This window comes from Centropristis striata, chromosome 9 (genome assembly GCF_030273125.1).
Source record: "Centropristis striata isolate RG_2023a ecotype Rhode Island chromosome 9, C.striata_1.0, whole genome shotgun sequence".
NCBI classification, from domain to species: Eukaryota; Metazoa; Chordata; class Actinopteri; order Perciformes; family Serranidae; genus Centropristis; species Centropristis striata.
Genome location: NC_081525.1, coordinates 16,587,007 through 16,604,750, shown reverse-complemented (window position 1 = coordinate 16,604,750; position 17,744 = coordinate 16,587,007). Strand labels below are relative to the sequence as shown.

The window sequence follows — 17,744 nt, the reverse complement described above, 5'->3', positions numbered from 1 at the left end:
AATTGGTGTTTTGTAATAATTTTTTTAGACACTGAATTTAAGGTCTTCATTAAATGTAAGCCATAATCATTATAATTAGAAGAAATTAAATACATTAAGACATGAATTGTTTCATTCTCTGTGTAATGGATTTATATCCACTTTTTGAATTGAATTACTGACATAAATAAACTTTTCTATGATATTCTAATTAATTGAGATGCACCTGTATATGTCATATACCACTTATACTATACTGTGTATATCTCTGTGTATATTTAAATATATTTATTCATTGATGTTCATACTACTACATGCAACAACTTATTTAACCTATTTAACATGCTAAAATATATTTTCTCCAATGTGCAATATCTGCAAAATGCAAAGTACTTCCAGGAAAACAAACAAACACAAAAATATATATTGATAATAAATGCCAAGTGCAGAAATGTATGTATATAATGTGTATGGGATGCATGTCTTATTTTTTATATTCTTTATTCTGTCTTCTATATCTATGTGTCTGTATCTTGAGCTGCTGTGACAACTACATTTCCTTAGGGATAAATAAAGTCATATCTTATCTTACCTAATCACATGGGTAGCTATATGTTAAGAGTTTTATATGCCAATATACTACAGTGTCATAGTGACGACGGAGCAGGGCAGCATGGAGGCAAAAATAAATAAAATAAAAGGTTCTTATCAGCCAGAACAAAAGTTCTCACAATTGAATATGAAACTGGGAGACGCTGAACAACATGCTCTAAAAGTTGAGGACATGGTTTGTACAGCTTTTTAAGAGTTTAAATCAAGCACTTTCAAGGTTCCCTAACCCAAATGCTTGCTTAATGCTTCAGTGCTCGACAGTAATGGTTGCCAGGTTGCCACTGGCAAACTTTTTGAGAAACTGGCAACCAATTCTTGGTCTTCTTGCGTGCCATCAGTGACTCACTTTTTTTGTAAAGACTGTTTTTGGGGCTTTTGGCTTTATATGATAGTCCAGCTTGAAGACTGACAGGAAAGGGGAGAGAGAGGACGACATGCTGCAACCACATTTTAACACAAAAAATGGATGGCTAAAAGTAAACCATGCACCCAAAATTAAGTATTATTTTTTTTTAAATTAAGACAGTTTTATTACAATTTTAGTTGCATTAGTGATATTTAAAGCCCCTCCATTAAAAAAGTGTTTTTCCTATTTTAACATCCCCAAATATGTCAGATCATGAATCTACTGACTGGTTTCCAAAAGCCTATAAAAAGTATTCACTCCCTTGGATGTTTCACCTTTTTGTTGCTTTTACACATGAACATCAACTGCACCATTTCTGTAACTGTAACACTGCTGGCATCAACTAGCTGAAACTTTGATGAAGTAGGTCAGTTACTTTAAAGGGGGTGAATATTTTTTCAATCATATACTTTACTTTAAATACTGTAATTAGGGCCCGAGCACCAACGGTACTACATAACAATATTTCATAAAGGTCGCCCCTTATTCCTTAACCACGCCCCTTTCATAAAATGGCCACGATGCATACCTTAACAAACTCCTCCTACAGATGTAACCTGACTGACTTCAAAGTTGGTCAGTACCATCATAAGGCCTTTGGGATCATTTGGGGAGTTTTGAAAAGCTTTACTGACCGTTACACTATGTGGGCGTAGCATGGCGGCAAAATATGGTTTTCCCATAAAACACGACCAACTTGACCATACATTGTCCAATCTGCATTCAACTTCTCATGCATGATGATGGTTGACAATAATTCATAAAGTTTCGCCCCTTATGCTTTAACCACACCCCCTTTTCATAATTATTGAACTGTTTGTCTTAGAAACTTGTTTGAGGTGTCAGTGTACTCAGCAGAGACTGCCTAATTTGTTTGCTCTGCCCATTTACAGTAGCCACGCCCCCTTTCACAACTCATCGCCCTTTGTCGTACACCCTTTTCAGAGGTGGCGGCCAACGCTCGGGCCCTTTCATCGCTGCTAAATAATTTACATTATTTTGTAAAACTAAATCAAATCAAATCACTTTGATATTTAAGAGGGGTTTTTTTGCAAATTCTTGTCAAAAAAGCCAAATTATAATGACAATGATTTCATGTGTAAAAGCAACAAAAGGGTGAAACATCCAAGGGGGGTGAATACTTTTTATAGGCATTGTATGTCAGGTTTCACTTCACTCACTTTACTTACCAAACATATGCCGGGCGAGCTAGTTTAGATCAGAACGACTTCAAAAAGCCAATCAAAAGTCTAAAAGAAGCCGGAGACCTCCAGTATAGTAAGAGTAAGTAAGTAAGTAACATCACAGGGGAGACGCACAGCTAAGACTGTCAGGAAGCATCTTCCTAACATTTAAAATGAAGCATTTTACCAACCAAAGACTTTTTTATGAACCCTGTAAGGATTACCTACCTTTCTACCTTTTTTTTACAATTTTAACAAAATGAAGCATATTTCAGATGGCATTTTGCAATGTAAGCAAAAACAAAACAAACGTATATTTATCGCTTTTGCTTTTCAATCATGAAAGCGGTTTTAACACCAACATGCTGCTGAGATTATCAGGTTGGAAAAGCTGTGAAGAAAATGTGAGGAACACTATGAATCAGAGTAGAGACTTACATTGATCTGAAAGATGTTTACCTTACATATAGCATGCTGGTGTTAGGTTGGAATGAAATATATGGCTATTGAATAAGAGACAATATTTCCAAGAGGAAATAGTATAATTTCCCTGATAGTCCAGCAAACACTGAAGGATTTGTCCATTTACATAAAGCCCTCATATTCCGAAATGAGTCAAGGAAAGCCGTTTGGCTCCGGCTCTGGTGAGGCCCAACAAAGAGTTAAGTATTTTAAATTCTACAGTGAAGCTAAACTGTTCTTGAAATTCAGCTGGCAGCCAGCCTCGCTAGTCATCCGTCGATTTGATGTGTGCTTCAAGAATCTGGCCCAAACAGACAAACTGTGAGCCAGGAATCCAAACAAACAGTCTGAGAAACCAAGAACCATCCTTGGCAAGTTAAGTTTCTACCATCACTGTGGCCCAAACATGTGAGGTGGTCTCCTTCAGTCCGTTTCTGTGCTATGGTGAAGCTGTGATGTCGACTGAGGAAACCAAACTGTGATTGCTGTATGTAACTCTGCATTGTGTATATAGCTCATAAATCACAGGGTGCACATTCTGTATGAGCTACTGTGAGTAGATTAAGCATAAAGCTGTAGTGTATAAGGTTAGTAGGGTTGTGGGTAAGATGTATATGTCATGTGCTCAAATGTCCAGCACTTTGTGGTGTTGTTGATAATGTCATTTTCAAAGGGAGTGATGAAAAGGTTAAGCTATTAATTACAAAAAAATATGAATTTAAATTGGACATATTAAATAAACAGTTCTCTCTGGATCCTCCGGCTTCCTCCCACAGTTCAAAAACATGCACTTAGGTTTAATTGGGGACTCTAAATTGCCCATAGGAGTGAATGAGAGCATGATTGCCTGTCTCTTTGTTTTGTTTTTCATTTGTTTTTTACAGACAGACTTCTACTTCTAATTTGTAATTTGCATTATCTGTATAATTTTGGCGACCAAAATGTTCCATTTGACTTTCATGAAGTGATAACACAGTGTGAAATAGTGATGCGCAGGCCGACCCGTAACCCGCGGGTCTTGCAGGTTAACCACAGGTTGGGTTGGGTCGGGTCAAGAAATGTTCACTTTATTGGCGGAGGGGGTGGGACGGGTAATAAAGGATTAAATATGTCCAATAAAGCCTACTTCTTAACAACACTGGTCCTTTCTCAGGTCTCTTATTTGCATCCTCGTTTCCCTCACTTGCAACCCTTCTCGAAAGCACACCCTGCTTTATCGTCTGTTTTACTCTTTATGAACATTAAAATAATTAACATTATGCTGTATTGAAGAGACTCCAAACTAGTGTTTGAGACCATAAACTCATTAGGAAAATGTTTACAGAGTTAACAAATCCATTGAGAAGTACGGTCATTTTCTCATAGACTTCTATACTGACAATAGTGGAGTCGCCCCCTCCTGGCCTCTTGTTTTATAGCCGTTATATATTTATAGGGTTTTTGCAGTTGAGGTAACTCAACAAACTTTATTTTGTACAGATTTCAGTTGAATATATTATTACAGCTGTTTTGTTTTTTTAACATTTTAGACCAGGGGTAGGCAACCCGTGGCTTCGGAGCCACATGTGGCTCTTCAGGCCATCTACAGCGGCTCCCTGTGACTGACCGAAAATTATAGGAAATAATAAGTTATTTCTTAACATTTTAATTATAATTTATCATAGGTGTTGGCCCAAATCAACATTTTACATTTTAGTCAACTAAAATGTGCATCATAGCTTATGAAAGTCTATGGCCCAGCACCTTAACCTCTAAAACTCTAAATTTTCCCAATTTCAAGTCTTGTTTTGACAAAACCGTATTCCTAACTGCTCATTGTGACCTATTAGTAATGTTGGTTGGTTAAATAGGCTTTAATTAAGGCTTTTTTTTTCTTATTGTAAGGCTAAAAAAAATTGTGTCTCCATTCAGGGATTTTTACTCTTTTTTTGGCCAACAATGGCTCTTTTTCTTATTAAAGGTTGCTGACCCCTGATTTAGACAATGTCCTAACTTTTTTGGAATCAGGGTTGTATGTTCTAATGAGGCACAACAGCTCAAACCCTGTTAATAGTTTATGGTTAATAGTGGTACAGACTAACCCCAACCTGGAACTTCCTGACATACAGAATCTGTACATATCCGGATGAAATGACTCACACAGCCACTGAAAAGGAGCTAAAGCACAACCACAAAATAAACCCATGCTCTAATAAACCCAATCTCTCTGAAACCAATCTGATCATAAAACCCACTCACACTGAATGAGAGTTATTTAGAGTTTTTGATGATGTTGGTTGAGAGGGTTGTGTCTAATAATAAATAACAAGGCCACAGTTTTGCCAGTTTTTTTGCCTATAACAAAAGAGGAGCAGCTCTTTTGTCTGCCCTATATCTCAGGGCACAAGTAAGCTTATTATTACTCGAAGAATAAAAGTGTGTTAATGAAAGCCGTAGTGGGGAAGCAAGCTTCTCGGACCACCTGTTCAACATTTTCATATTCAGTGAAGAAGAGCTCAGGTTCCCATATGAGCACCTTGCCATCTGTTTCAAAAATATATCGAATTTTGGTATTCAACCACATGCATGCTTTGCTAAACACAAACACCTCAGAGCTTGCTCATTTAATGTCTGCATGTCCACTTTGTGCAATACAGTGTATCTGCTGGTTATTACATTTTCTTCTTTGTTTAATACAATTACTGCAGAGTGAGGATACGAGCACATGAGTGAGTGGAGTTAATGTAAAGGCACACATTTAAGTGAAAAAAGTCGACACTTCTCCATTAGAATAAAAAACACAGATGCATGACATAAACACTCAATAAATTGGATCTTAAATTAATTATAGCGAGGACCATTAGTGTTATCAGGACATGCAAACACTATTTTCATCTGGCAGTTAAGGGAGCTCTCAGCAGCTTATCAGAAATAAAGCCAACAAAGAGTCAGCTAATCAGGAGGAAAGACAAAGAATCACTGTAGGCTTAACTAATGCACCAAATGCATACCTAATAGCTAGAAAGCTAGAAAGTCTACAGGCATTATTTTTCATTGTTAACAGGTATTTTCATTTTGAGTATAAGTGTTTCTTTGTTTTTCAAATCTAAATCTAAAGGTGGTCTAAATTACAATTAAATCCTATTGTTCATAAGTTTTTTTATTTTATCCTATTTTTGTTTTAAATTGTTAATACTTTTATATTTCTACTTGTTTATACTGTAAACTGTTAATACTTTATATTTTTATTTGTTTATTTGCTAATACCTCTTATATTTCTATTTTATACTGCTGTTTGCTATTTATTGTTTTTTTGCTATCCACTTTGCTGCTGTAATACTTGAAATTTCCCCACTGTGGGACTAATAAAGGAAATCTTAATCTTAATCTTGTTATCCAATCCAATCCATTTTAATTATATAGCATCATTTTAGCAAAAACAAGGTTTCCAAAGTGCTGCACAAAAATAAATAGAGAACACAATAAAAGCACAATAAAAAGAGATGAAGTAAACAATAGAACAGTAAATTACAATAAAATGAAAACCATTAAAATAGAATAAAATAAAATAAAAAATAAAATGCACTGCCCGCACAAAATAAAATATGCATGTATACACATAAAAACATAAAATCAACCCTCTACATGGTGTCAAAAGCCAAAGAGAAGAGGTGGGTTTTAAGTAGAGATTTAAAATGAGACAGTGAGGAGGCCTGTCTGATGAGCTATAGTGACTATTCAGGTGGTGGCTGCTTTAGAGTTACAGCAAGTAGGCCACTACTGTTCGAAATCTACCAGAATATTCAATTCAAGATCTTTTTTTACCATTTCAGTGTAAAGTCGTGTTTTTTTTACACCAAAGCTGAATTTATTCTTCTTCAGGTTTCCACGTTGTTGAGTCCAAATAATAAATTCATAGTGTGGAAGCTGAAGAAATGTTTCTAATTGTTTTACAGCTGTTTAATCCTGAATAGAGTCTTTGTGCACCACAACGCCACTGTGGCGCCATGGCGTCAAAATCACCGCACGTTGCCTGAAAATGTACCACACATCCATCTCGTGTCGCTGTTCCGCTAGAACAGTGCATGAGTTCAAACCTATACTAAATAATAAATCAATTGCTGCGCTGGAGGCAACTTGAGCAGGACTGTGGGAACACTTAGAGAGCTGCAGAACTCTGGCTTGTGTCTAACTGAGGACGAAAGAGCAAACTGGACAAAGCTGTATTTGATTAGAGGGAGACACTGTTTTCTCCACATGTTCGATCCAAAACACGTGGCTTGTTCTTCTCATAACCAAGGCTAATTGAATCAATTAACAATGCATCATGGGAACACTTACTGCGCGTCATTAGGACAACCTGCTACCCTTTGGCCTACTCTGTGTGACGTGAATGCACTGACCAAGAATTTAAACTGTGAACTGCAATCACTTGATCTTATCAGAAAAATAGAAACAACTACATGTTGAATCTGCCATACACGTAGACAATAAATAATACAAAATGTATAATTGTTGAAATACGAAACAAAATAAACATACATTTTTTTCCTTCATTTCGAAGAATCAAGTGTTTGTATTGGTTTGTATTTATTTATCATAATTGCAGAAACATTAGAAAAGTGGAGCAGGCCTGAAGCACATGTGTACATATTAGCTCATTTCCAGTTCAACATAGCAAAATGATTCCACTGGACAAAAAGATTGTGATATTTAAAGCCTTGATGAATTAGCTTTACAAAGTCATCTTTAAATCAGAACAACGGTTTAGATTCATGAGCCTCTGATGAATTATAAGTGAAAATTTTAAATCAAAATAATGTCGTTCTGGCTAAATATCTGCATGCCACCACGGCCGTGACAATAATCACAATATTGACTCAAACTCAGCCGAAATGATCGAGGTCATGTCAATATATTGTACGTTATCGCGCGTTGTGTTCATTTCCGTGTTTGTTTACATAAGAATGTCACAAACATTTAAGCCAAGATGATGACAGAAAAACAGATAGAGGCACAGAGCGGAAGTATGTTTCCACAACACAAGCCTGTAGACTCTGCTGAGTAGAGTTGTGAATCAGCAGAGGCCCCACAGTACGATTTTATCACGATACTTGAGTCACGATACGATATTATTGCGATTTTAGGCATTTTGCGATATGGTGAGCCTTTTTATTTCTCCACAATGAGAGTCAAACCCACAGACTGACCAACAAAGTATTCAGTCAAACTGAACTGGACTATTTTTTTTGCAAATGTAGAAAGTAATGAATTGTGTTATTTTCTTTGCACGTTCTGAATTGGGAGGCAGCCATGCATGTAAAGAGGAGACTTGTGGGAACCCAGAGAGCCTATTTTCATTGAGATAGCATGACGTCAGAGGTCACATGACCTCTTTGAAAATCACCATGAAACATCAGAAAAAAGCCTAACTTTGCAGCATTATTTCAACAACTTCCCAAAATGATATCCTGACACACGGTGCCTATAGATTCCTTAGACCAGTGGTTCTCAACCTTTTATCAGTGATGTACCTCGTGTGAAATATTTTTTCAGCCAAGTACCCCCTAACCAGGGCAAAGCATTTTTGGTTGAGAAAAAAAAAGCGTTAAAAACAGAGCACTGTGCCATCAGTGTCTGATTTATTGAACTTTGGAACTGATTAACACATACAAAATTCAAACATTTGAAAAAAAAACTATTATATTTTATATATTATATAACTATTTATATATATATATATTTTATAACTATATTTTGCATGGATGCTACTTTTTTTAAATGTATATTTTAAAATCTCACGTACCCCCTGGAGTGCCTTCACGTACCCCCAGGGGTATGCGTACCCCCATTAGAACCACTGCCTAAGAGCTTCTAGTTTCATATGATACTGATATGATATGGTATCTCCATTAGTGCTAAAAGTGAGCCGGCTATGGCCTCTAAAAAATAAAAAAAAAGGGAAAATACTGACGTCGGAACACTAAATATCGATACTTGGCGGCCATGAATCGATACAATATTGCCACGTAAAATATTGCGATGCTATGCTGTATCGATTTTTACCCCCACCTCTAGTGCTGAGGTTCACCAAGGGCCCAACCATTCAATGGGCAGTATATTGTTTGTTAAGGATTAAATAACTCTCTATACCTCTGTGCCAAATGTTTAATATTTATTTAAGTGCAAATTTTGTTAACAGAGCCTGAAATATTATTTACATATCGTTCTCACATTCTACTATCAATGTCTGAATATTCATAATTCAGGGTTCGTACACCATTTTCGAGGTCAAATTCAAGCACTTTCAAATTCCATCAAGCTTTTCCAGCACCTTGCAGCTGTGGTAAATTACATATTTCTTTGAATACATACATACTAAAAGTGATTATTTCACGTTTTCATTTCAGGCTCTCACACTGATTTTATTTCTATTCTATAGGTTTTTGTTGTGAAAGAAATATGGACAAAATTTCAAGAACTTTATCCAAAATTCAAGCACTTTTCAAACCTTGAAAACACAACATTAAAGTTCAAGAATTTTCAGGGATTTCAAGCAACTGTACAAACCCTGTTAATTATGAGTGTAAAGTTAATTGCTGTATAAATGGTTTACTTGCAATATTGTGTTCTTATATTATTATTATTATTATTATTATTAAGATATCAGTGGCATAAACTTGTTATTCTCTTATTCTTTTAAACCTGTTTTAATGTTGTTGTGCTCTGTAGAACCTTGGGATTGATTTTAACAAAGAAAAGTGCTTTTCAAATAAAATGTATAATTATTATTATTATTATTCATTGTCTCAAAATTACAATAATATTGTTTATCACGATTATTTCTGGGAGAACATATCTCCAACAAAAACCAGTTATCCTGACAGACCTACTCCTCTTTATGACCACTACTGATATGAACTACCTTTCCTAATGTGTTGATGATATGTTTTTGCAAGGGAATTAAAAAAAAGATTTTATATAATTGCAATATTGAGAATGTTTTCAAGATATCAGAAGAAAAGTATAGGAAAGCTGGAAAATTATTATTTTTGTTTGAAACAAGACAGTTACTGAATTTTTGCCAAATGTGGGAGCTGTGCTTCGAGATGTGTGTGACTTTACATTAAAAAAAACAACTTTTCTTTAATTTCACGTCCACTCTATTGACAATAGTTAACTTTAGGGTAAAATATACATTAATATTGTCTACAAGAAAACAAATTATGCCAAATAAAGTGACACGAAACAGCAGTGTTCATGGTCTGTGAATATAAAGCTTTGTACTGGAAAGGAGGAGAAAATTAGGTCGAGTACTTACCCAAATGTTAACACTGAGCGATGCTGAGGACTACAGGATCAGACACCTGCAAACAAATACAACATAATTATTACAACAATATCTGAAATTAGCATTAAATGACACAAAGAGACAATGATTTAGGTCAGCGTGGAAGTGGATTGGTTTATCTAAACTGTCCGACAGCGGGTTGCAACCGCTGCTCGTCTCTGTGCTTTCCTTTCATTCAATTGTTTACTTTAAGAAAGTTAGCATTAAAGTGCAGCTCCAACTCCTGAAAGTGAAATCCTAACTTTTGACTGCAGGGGATACATTCAAAAATGATAATTGTGAGTGAAATTTCTATTTCTGGTGTTGTGAATGTCCTACATTCTGTTTAGATACAGGTAAGGGTGGGGGTGGAATGATTTTTTGTCTCCAGGGCCCAAAGATGTGTATTCCTCTTGCTGAGGAATTCTTTTGTTCTGATAAATTGACATTGTCAGTTTCCCACATTGCCACAGTGTGGCATATACTATAGGGAGCAGTGGTGGGAACACAGATGCTACATACGACTGGCGTCAGTCAATGTGACACTTCTCGTTTCTTCTTTTCTTTTGAGGGAGGGGGGTCTATTTTTCTAAATCTGAACTTCCAAGTCAAGGAAGCAGGAAGGAATAGGAATTAATACACCTACACTCCCCTTCTCCCTTTAGAATGGCAAAAATCTCTTTGTACCCACATCATAATTACTGGTGGGCGCCAGTTTGGAATTGTTATCCATGCCTCCTTCTCACTTTTTTTTTTTTTTTTGCAAGTATAATACAATGTTTTGAGAACATGCAACTGACAACTAAGTCTTTTCTCAACTTCACTTCGATTTCTTTACGCCGTGCTAATGTTAAGAAACAAGTATTGCTTGAAGTGGCGTTCCTTGTTCTAGCATATGCTCACTATTTTCAGACGCGCTGTTTTTCCAAAAAGCACAGCGAGTAGCCGGCAAGGAGGAAGAGTAACCAGCAGCCGGGGATCAGGGGACAGCTTCCTCCAGGGAGATGATGTTGTTGAACAAACTCTATTTTGGTGTCGTTTCATGCAGACTGACACTGTGATTCCGTTCAAAATGCAGTCTCAATTACTGAGTTATTTTAATGTGCTTACCTGTAAATACGGTTTTACTTTCCAACTTTAATTAGCAGATTTAGTATTGAAAATCCAACACCAGTGTATGCTTTGTTACCAAAGAGAGAGAATATTTTTATTACTATCAGTTTAATGTGGAAAAGTGTGTGCTTAGTGTTTTATCACATATTAAAACTTCATATCTCAAGACAAACAAATAACCTGATAAGGTGGAAATGTTTTCTTTAAAGAATGTTTAGTGCAACAATTAATGAGGAAGTATAAAATAAATATGCATCTATTTTGATAATCAACTAACCAAACATTCTCATTCCTTTTATTTTATTTCTTATAATAAAATTGGTTGACAATGTACAACCCAGACAAAAACGTTGGGACATTCTATTAAATGCAAATAAAGCAGAAGGCAATGATTTGCTATCACTTGGTTACATATATTGTATGTAATGGAAAACTACACAAATAGTATTTTAGTACAATAGTACATAATACAATATTTTATTTAGTAATATTATGGGAATAAAGGAGTCCAACTACGCAGTAAATAGAAAACTGTCTGAAACAGGATGTATCCATTTTTTTATCTCTTTTCTCTTATCTCTTTTCATTCAATTTTGAATGAATATCTTTGGTCAGACAAAACGAGACATTTTAAGTTCTTTCACCACTTTCTGTCATTTTATAGCCTGGTGATTAATCAATTCAATCAGACCAAAAACACTTTTGTGTTCATTGTTAGCTGTAGCACTGGAATGTCTAGTTCTATGAATAAATAAAATGTGTTAAAGTATAGGAAATAAAAAACGAAAAAACCTATTTTCTCCGATTTTCCTTTGTGATGTCTAACCTTGTCTGGTTTTATTTGCTGACATGTTGAGATATCTGCCAATTTTAAGATTTATCCTTTATTAATCCAACACTGGGGAAATTCAACCTCAGCATTTAACCCATAATTTTTCTTTTTCTTTTTTTTTTTTTTTACACACAAGTGAACACACCATGCAAGGAGCAGTGGGCTGCACATTACTGTCATCCCTGACACAAAGGCAGTACATGGAATTTAATTTGATGTTCAAAGCAAAGTGATATAAGAAAAGTCTCCAGCAACATGTTCTCAGACACAAAGTATGGCTCGCTCAGAGTACTTCTGAAGGTCACTGCCAACACTCTTTGTTCACACTTTCTTTCTACTAATGGTAAAGAACAGTGAAAACTGTCTACTATATAACACCAATATCAGATCCCCCAGCATCAAGGCCAAACCTCTGCTGTAACATATACCACACATACAAAGTCAACCGAGAAAGTAACAGCTAGCTGGGGACCTTATTAAGTCTTAGGAAACATGACTCACTTCCTGCTTGCTTTTCTTGCCATAAAACTAAATTGTGCACCATTGCTATTCTGTTTGGATTTTTTTATTAATATCATTATTTACTCAAGCTAGATATTCTGAGTACTACTATTATTTTTCAGCAACTCCGTGTCTTGCACATGCAGTTATAGTCCTGGTAACAGACAACAGCAGAAAACACACTGACCACCAAACAGCCACAATTATTAAAACCAGGACTCAGCAATTTCAGACATCTCAATGAAAATGAGTTAGCAAAAAAAAAAAGGCTTGATTTACAGTTAGTGTTTCCCATTAATTTCCCATTTAATTATACTTCATGTACCCAGAGGTACCTGTGAAGGTTCTGTCCCAACTCTTCTGCTACTTGTCCACAACCAGGTAGACCAAAACAAATTTGCGTTAACAAATTTTTATTATCAAATTCACTTTGACAGCCCTGGGCGTCCCAGTGGATGACTGGTACAGAGCACAAACCACTGAGTCCTTGCCGCATTGGGCCCGGGTTCAAATCCAGGCCAAGGTCCCTTTGCTGCATGTCTTCCCCTGTCTCCCCCTTCCATTCTCTGTCACAATCCAATAAAGCATGAAAATGCCCCCCAAAAAGCCCTTATATCTACAGCAGAAAACACACCGGCCACCATAGCCAGTTTAACTGCTAAACAGCCACAACTATTAAAATCAGGACTCAGCGATTACAGAAATCACAGTGAAAATGAGTTGGCAAACATACACTGGCTTGAGATGGCGTGTTTCCCAGTAATTACCTCCTAGACTGTGGCGGCCCGGCGTAGTTCAATCTGCCCAACTAACATTACATTTTAAGAAGGTACTGAAAGTATTTTTACACTTCTCATAATATAACAATATCTTGCGTTGTGTTGCCGTTGCCTCATTGAAGTATGAGTCAATTCCCTCGACCCCCCCGTCCTCCAACGAGAATTGCTCAGGCATTTACACACTTTCACGTGCACAGATTCTTTGGTAACGTGAACATTAGCTGCATCCCGCTTATTATGTTGACTGACATATCCATATCCAAAGTTATATCTGACAATGTTCCTGAATCAAGACAATGTTTTCAGACTGCACTTTGATAGCTAATGTTAACATTATTGGCAGTGGCTAAGAAAAAAAACACTGTGGACACGAGGGAGGTCATGATTAACCGGTGTTATTAGAAACGTCAGGTTAGGATAACCATAAGAATTCTATTAGGGATAGGAATAATTAATCGATGATCGATTAATGGTCACTAAGAAATTGGCTAATGACATGGAATTTTTAATCGATCAGTTTATTTTTTATTTTAATTTTATCTATGACTGCGTATTTACTGTAGTGGCACTGTCAAACCGCTACAGTATCAGTAGCATTCTGCAGCCGTATGTGAATAATCTGATGAACTGAGAATTATAAAGCTAGAGTTTGCCAACTGAAAGTTGCAATAACAATTACAAAATACACAGAAATACAAGAGGATTAATTTGAGCAAAACTACCTTACTGTATCAAACCTTGTTAGCATGAATTAATGAGTTTAATTTGATCCAAAACTTATTTAAACACAAAACACACTTAAATATGCAAGATTACTGTGAAAACTAACCTCATGCCTCTTCAGGGGCTAAAACATAAAACATTGAACTCCTTAACGTTATCTTTATAGTTTAATCTCACTTGAGTTAGTTTTACGATCAACAGGAAGTCTCTTTTCGTCCTTTCAAAATAAAAGCATCCGTTATCAAAACAGGCTTTTGCATAGTACTGTATATATATCTTTTATTTTGCCCATGTAGTGATTAATCGATTGTTAAGACTACAAGAAATGTTTTGTGTGAGGCGTTTGCTCACGTTTTGCTCTAAAAGTGCACAGGATCGATGCATTTAACTTAAAAATGTACACATTTTCATCCGGGGAGTCACCCCACCACAATCTCATAAAATCCTGTGAGAAACACTGACAGTAGCATCAATAACTGACCGACTCCTTTGATTTTTTTTTTTTTCCCTAAGAGATGTTGGACTTGAAACATATCCACTGAATTTGATTGATCTTAAGACTTCCAGTCTCTGAGCTACAGATCCAAACACAAACAAAAGGGCTTGAGCACATTCTGTGCTAAAACATCTGGGGACGCAGCCAGCATAGAAGCAGTTGTGTAATATGTTGATCTGGCCAGAAATTATGGAAAACGCAGGTCAGATGGACTCATGGGTTTGTTTGTCTCTCGGTTGCCATATCAAGCCAACCCAATGAGAATGAAGCAGAATTGTGATGCTGAAAATGCTGGTAGTGGTAGGCAAACAGCAGCTGAGCCAAATCCGGCCCTGCAGCAACAGATATCTTCACTTTCATAGTTAACATCAAAATGTACATGAATTTACATAAATCTACAGCAGATAACAGAGAAAATACAAGGCTCATGTAAATCACAATTAAAATACACTTAGTACTGCCCCAACATTAAGTGAAGAATTCCAGCCAGAGGCTAGGTGAACAGCACCTGGTGCTGAAATCACTTCTAATAAACTTACACAATACATAACACTTCATATCATTTAATTCATATAATAATAATAATAATAATTCATACTGTGGCCTAGCATCAAGTTTCACTTTCACCAAGTGAAAATGTTTTGGGACCCCTTGTTTATTAAACAGGTACCATTGTTTTAATTGAGTTTTAATTCAAACACTTAGCCTATTCAACCATCACAGATTTTTCTCACATGCACAAAAAACAGGTAGTCAAACCGAAACGGTGTATTGTGGTGATATTTTTTACCTTTTTGATACCGCAAAAAAATAAAAAAACATGATTCCCAGGCCCGTTCTGGTGTTGTCCTCTTTTTTCTATCACTTATTATTACACTTATGGAAATGTATTGATGGAGAGTGATATCCCTGTCACTGAATCTAAAAATATGTGTAGCAGGTCTGTGTGTTCAGATCTGACCCAGAGAAAAGTACAACTTCAAATGAGGCAACAAGTGTTTTAAAGTGCCCTTCATTGTCTCCATGGCACCTGTCCCGTTCACTTGTCCCACATCCCTCCCTCCCTCTGCATCCACTGCTATGCATTTATCTCTATTAAATCCACTTACAGCATGTGCTCATTTTGAAAATACTGTGCTTTTTACTGACAATCCAACCCGGACTACGTCACTAATGTTATCTGTGACCTTACACTTCATCTAATTAACCATGCATCTCCTGCAGACAGTGCCGTGTATTTACATTACATTCAATAGCTTATTCATAAAGATTTGCTGTCACACTGCAGCCCTTAATGAATGTTCAAGCATATTTTTTTAATAGTCTAATAAAATGAGCCAATTTCACTCAATGCCAAATCCATTACGATAACTTAGGTTAAACTATTTTCAGCCTTGTAACCAAAGGGAAAAAAACACAAAGAGCTAAATACTGAAATTATCAGAGCCATTAAACATTCAGATAGAGCAATTTGCTATCAAACACAAGTGATCACCAAAGTACATTAGACCATTAACACATTTCTAAAGACCCACAATCTGTCAAAGAAATGCAATTTAGGGTCTGAAAGGGTCTTTATTTATCAGGTTATGATGGACAGGCTTAAAAGAGACTAAAAACAAGTGTGTCGTACCCTTCTTCTAACCTTCATCTTCGTCTTCGTGCTTCACTCGGGATCATTCTGACGGGTTTTTTTTATGCTTTCTGTGATGTGTCATAATGCCTTTTTTTCCCCCTTTTTACAAGAGCTGACCCAGCCGTTCACATACATGTACCACAGCTGAGGGGCGGTGGGTCTATTTCCTCTGTGGACACATGCTTTCTAAGTGCTCTTACAATAGACGGTTTGATTGGACCTTAATGTTTACAGCCTGAAAAGGTAGACCAAACCAATGAAAAATACATATCCCTGAAAACACCTTGGCCTTTTCCCTGGGCTTTATGGTGTATTTATAACCACTTCTTTAAAGCATCGCAGCAAAGTGAAAGGCATGTTCGAATTAAATTAGTGCACGTTACCTTTTTTCTGAGCTAGGTACAGTGCAGTAGCACTGGGCTTACAGGAATGTGCCTTAGGGCAGACTGGAGTGCAGAAAATACCCTTGACTCCTCTGATTTATACACAACCTGCAAATCGTTCATGAGAGCTTCACCTGGACTGAGAAAACAGCCGGCTCTCACTGAGAGGTGAGCGGGCTCGCAGGCTGAATGCAGCAGAGTGACTTTCAAAGCCCCAGTTTGAATTTTTGATTACACCTCTAGTAGCTGTAAATATACATAGCTTCATGAGGGGTGGGATTTTCTCAATGATCTTCTTCAGGTTGTCATTTTTTTCTCCTCCCACTGGAATGCAAAATGCAGATCTGAGTTAAGGTTTTTACACATCCAGGGCCCGACAAATAAATTACATGAATATACTGGCTACCAGCAATGCAGAAGTTATTCTTCAGAAACCAACAACCTATTGACCCAGGGCAGCATCTGACAGCCTGTCTGAGGTTTTTTTTAGCTGTTTACAAAGTTCTCTATTAAAATGTTGAGATATATATATATATATATATATATACACATATACATACATACATACATACATACATATATATATTATTATTTATTTTTTTGTTATTATTATTTTTATTTATTTTTTCACCTGTCCCTGATATTGTTACACTCATAAAGCCACTCTTGTTTCACTTTTTGCACAAATAATATTATAATATTGCATTCATTTCATGTCACATTCAAGAGGATGCACAAAATGTTTCTGGGGTAAGGTCGCTGGACATACTTTGAGCAACTATGGCCTAAGCCTTTGAGTTTTCTTTCAGAGAAAGTGAGTGGATGTGACTTCCCTTTGGTAAACAGTTACACAGCATATACTGTATCTCTAGAGTAGGGCTGGGCGATATGGACCAAAAGTTATATCCCGGTATGTTAAGGCTGAATATCAATATACGATATATATCCTGATATTTTTATCACAACGTGAGAGCAAATGTTCAGTCAAAGTCAAAGCCAAATATGACATGACGCAAGTAGTTTTATTGAAACCTTTTTTTTAAGGTAAACATAAATACTGTATAACAACAGTAGTACCTTTTTAAAAAAATCAAAGCTCCATAAAGTGCACATTAATATAAAAAATATCTTAAATAAAAATAGCCTATGAAATAAAATAGGCCAATCTTTCTCTGAAATAAATATATTTATATGAGAAAAGAATAATTTACAAATTACATTACAAAAGAACTAAATATGACAAACCCAAGTAAGGGCAGCATTTATTTATAAAGAAAGAAAAAAAATTGAACTATATCGATATATGCGATATGGTCTTATTCCATTATC

The 17,744-nt window shown here is 36.1% G+C and overlaps 1 protein-coding gene across 1 annotated transcript in view; it reads right to left on the bottom strand.

The window, feature by feature from the left end:
* The window catches only part of lpp (LIM domain containing preferred translocation partner in lipoma), a 203,641-nt gene that overhangs the window by 161,684 nt on the left and 24,213 nt on the right, over positions 1-17,744 (bottom strand). Inside the window, exon 3 of the mRNA XM_059340573.1 lies at positions 9,944-9,989. The gene's annotated coding sequence lies outside the window, so the exon portion shown is untranslated. The remainder of the gene's footprint in view (positions 1-9,943; positions 9,990-17,744) is intronic.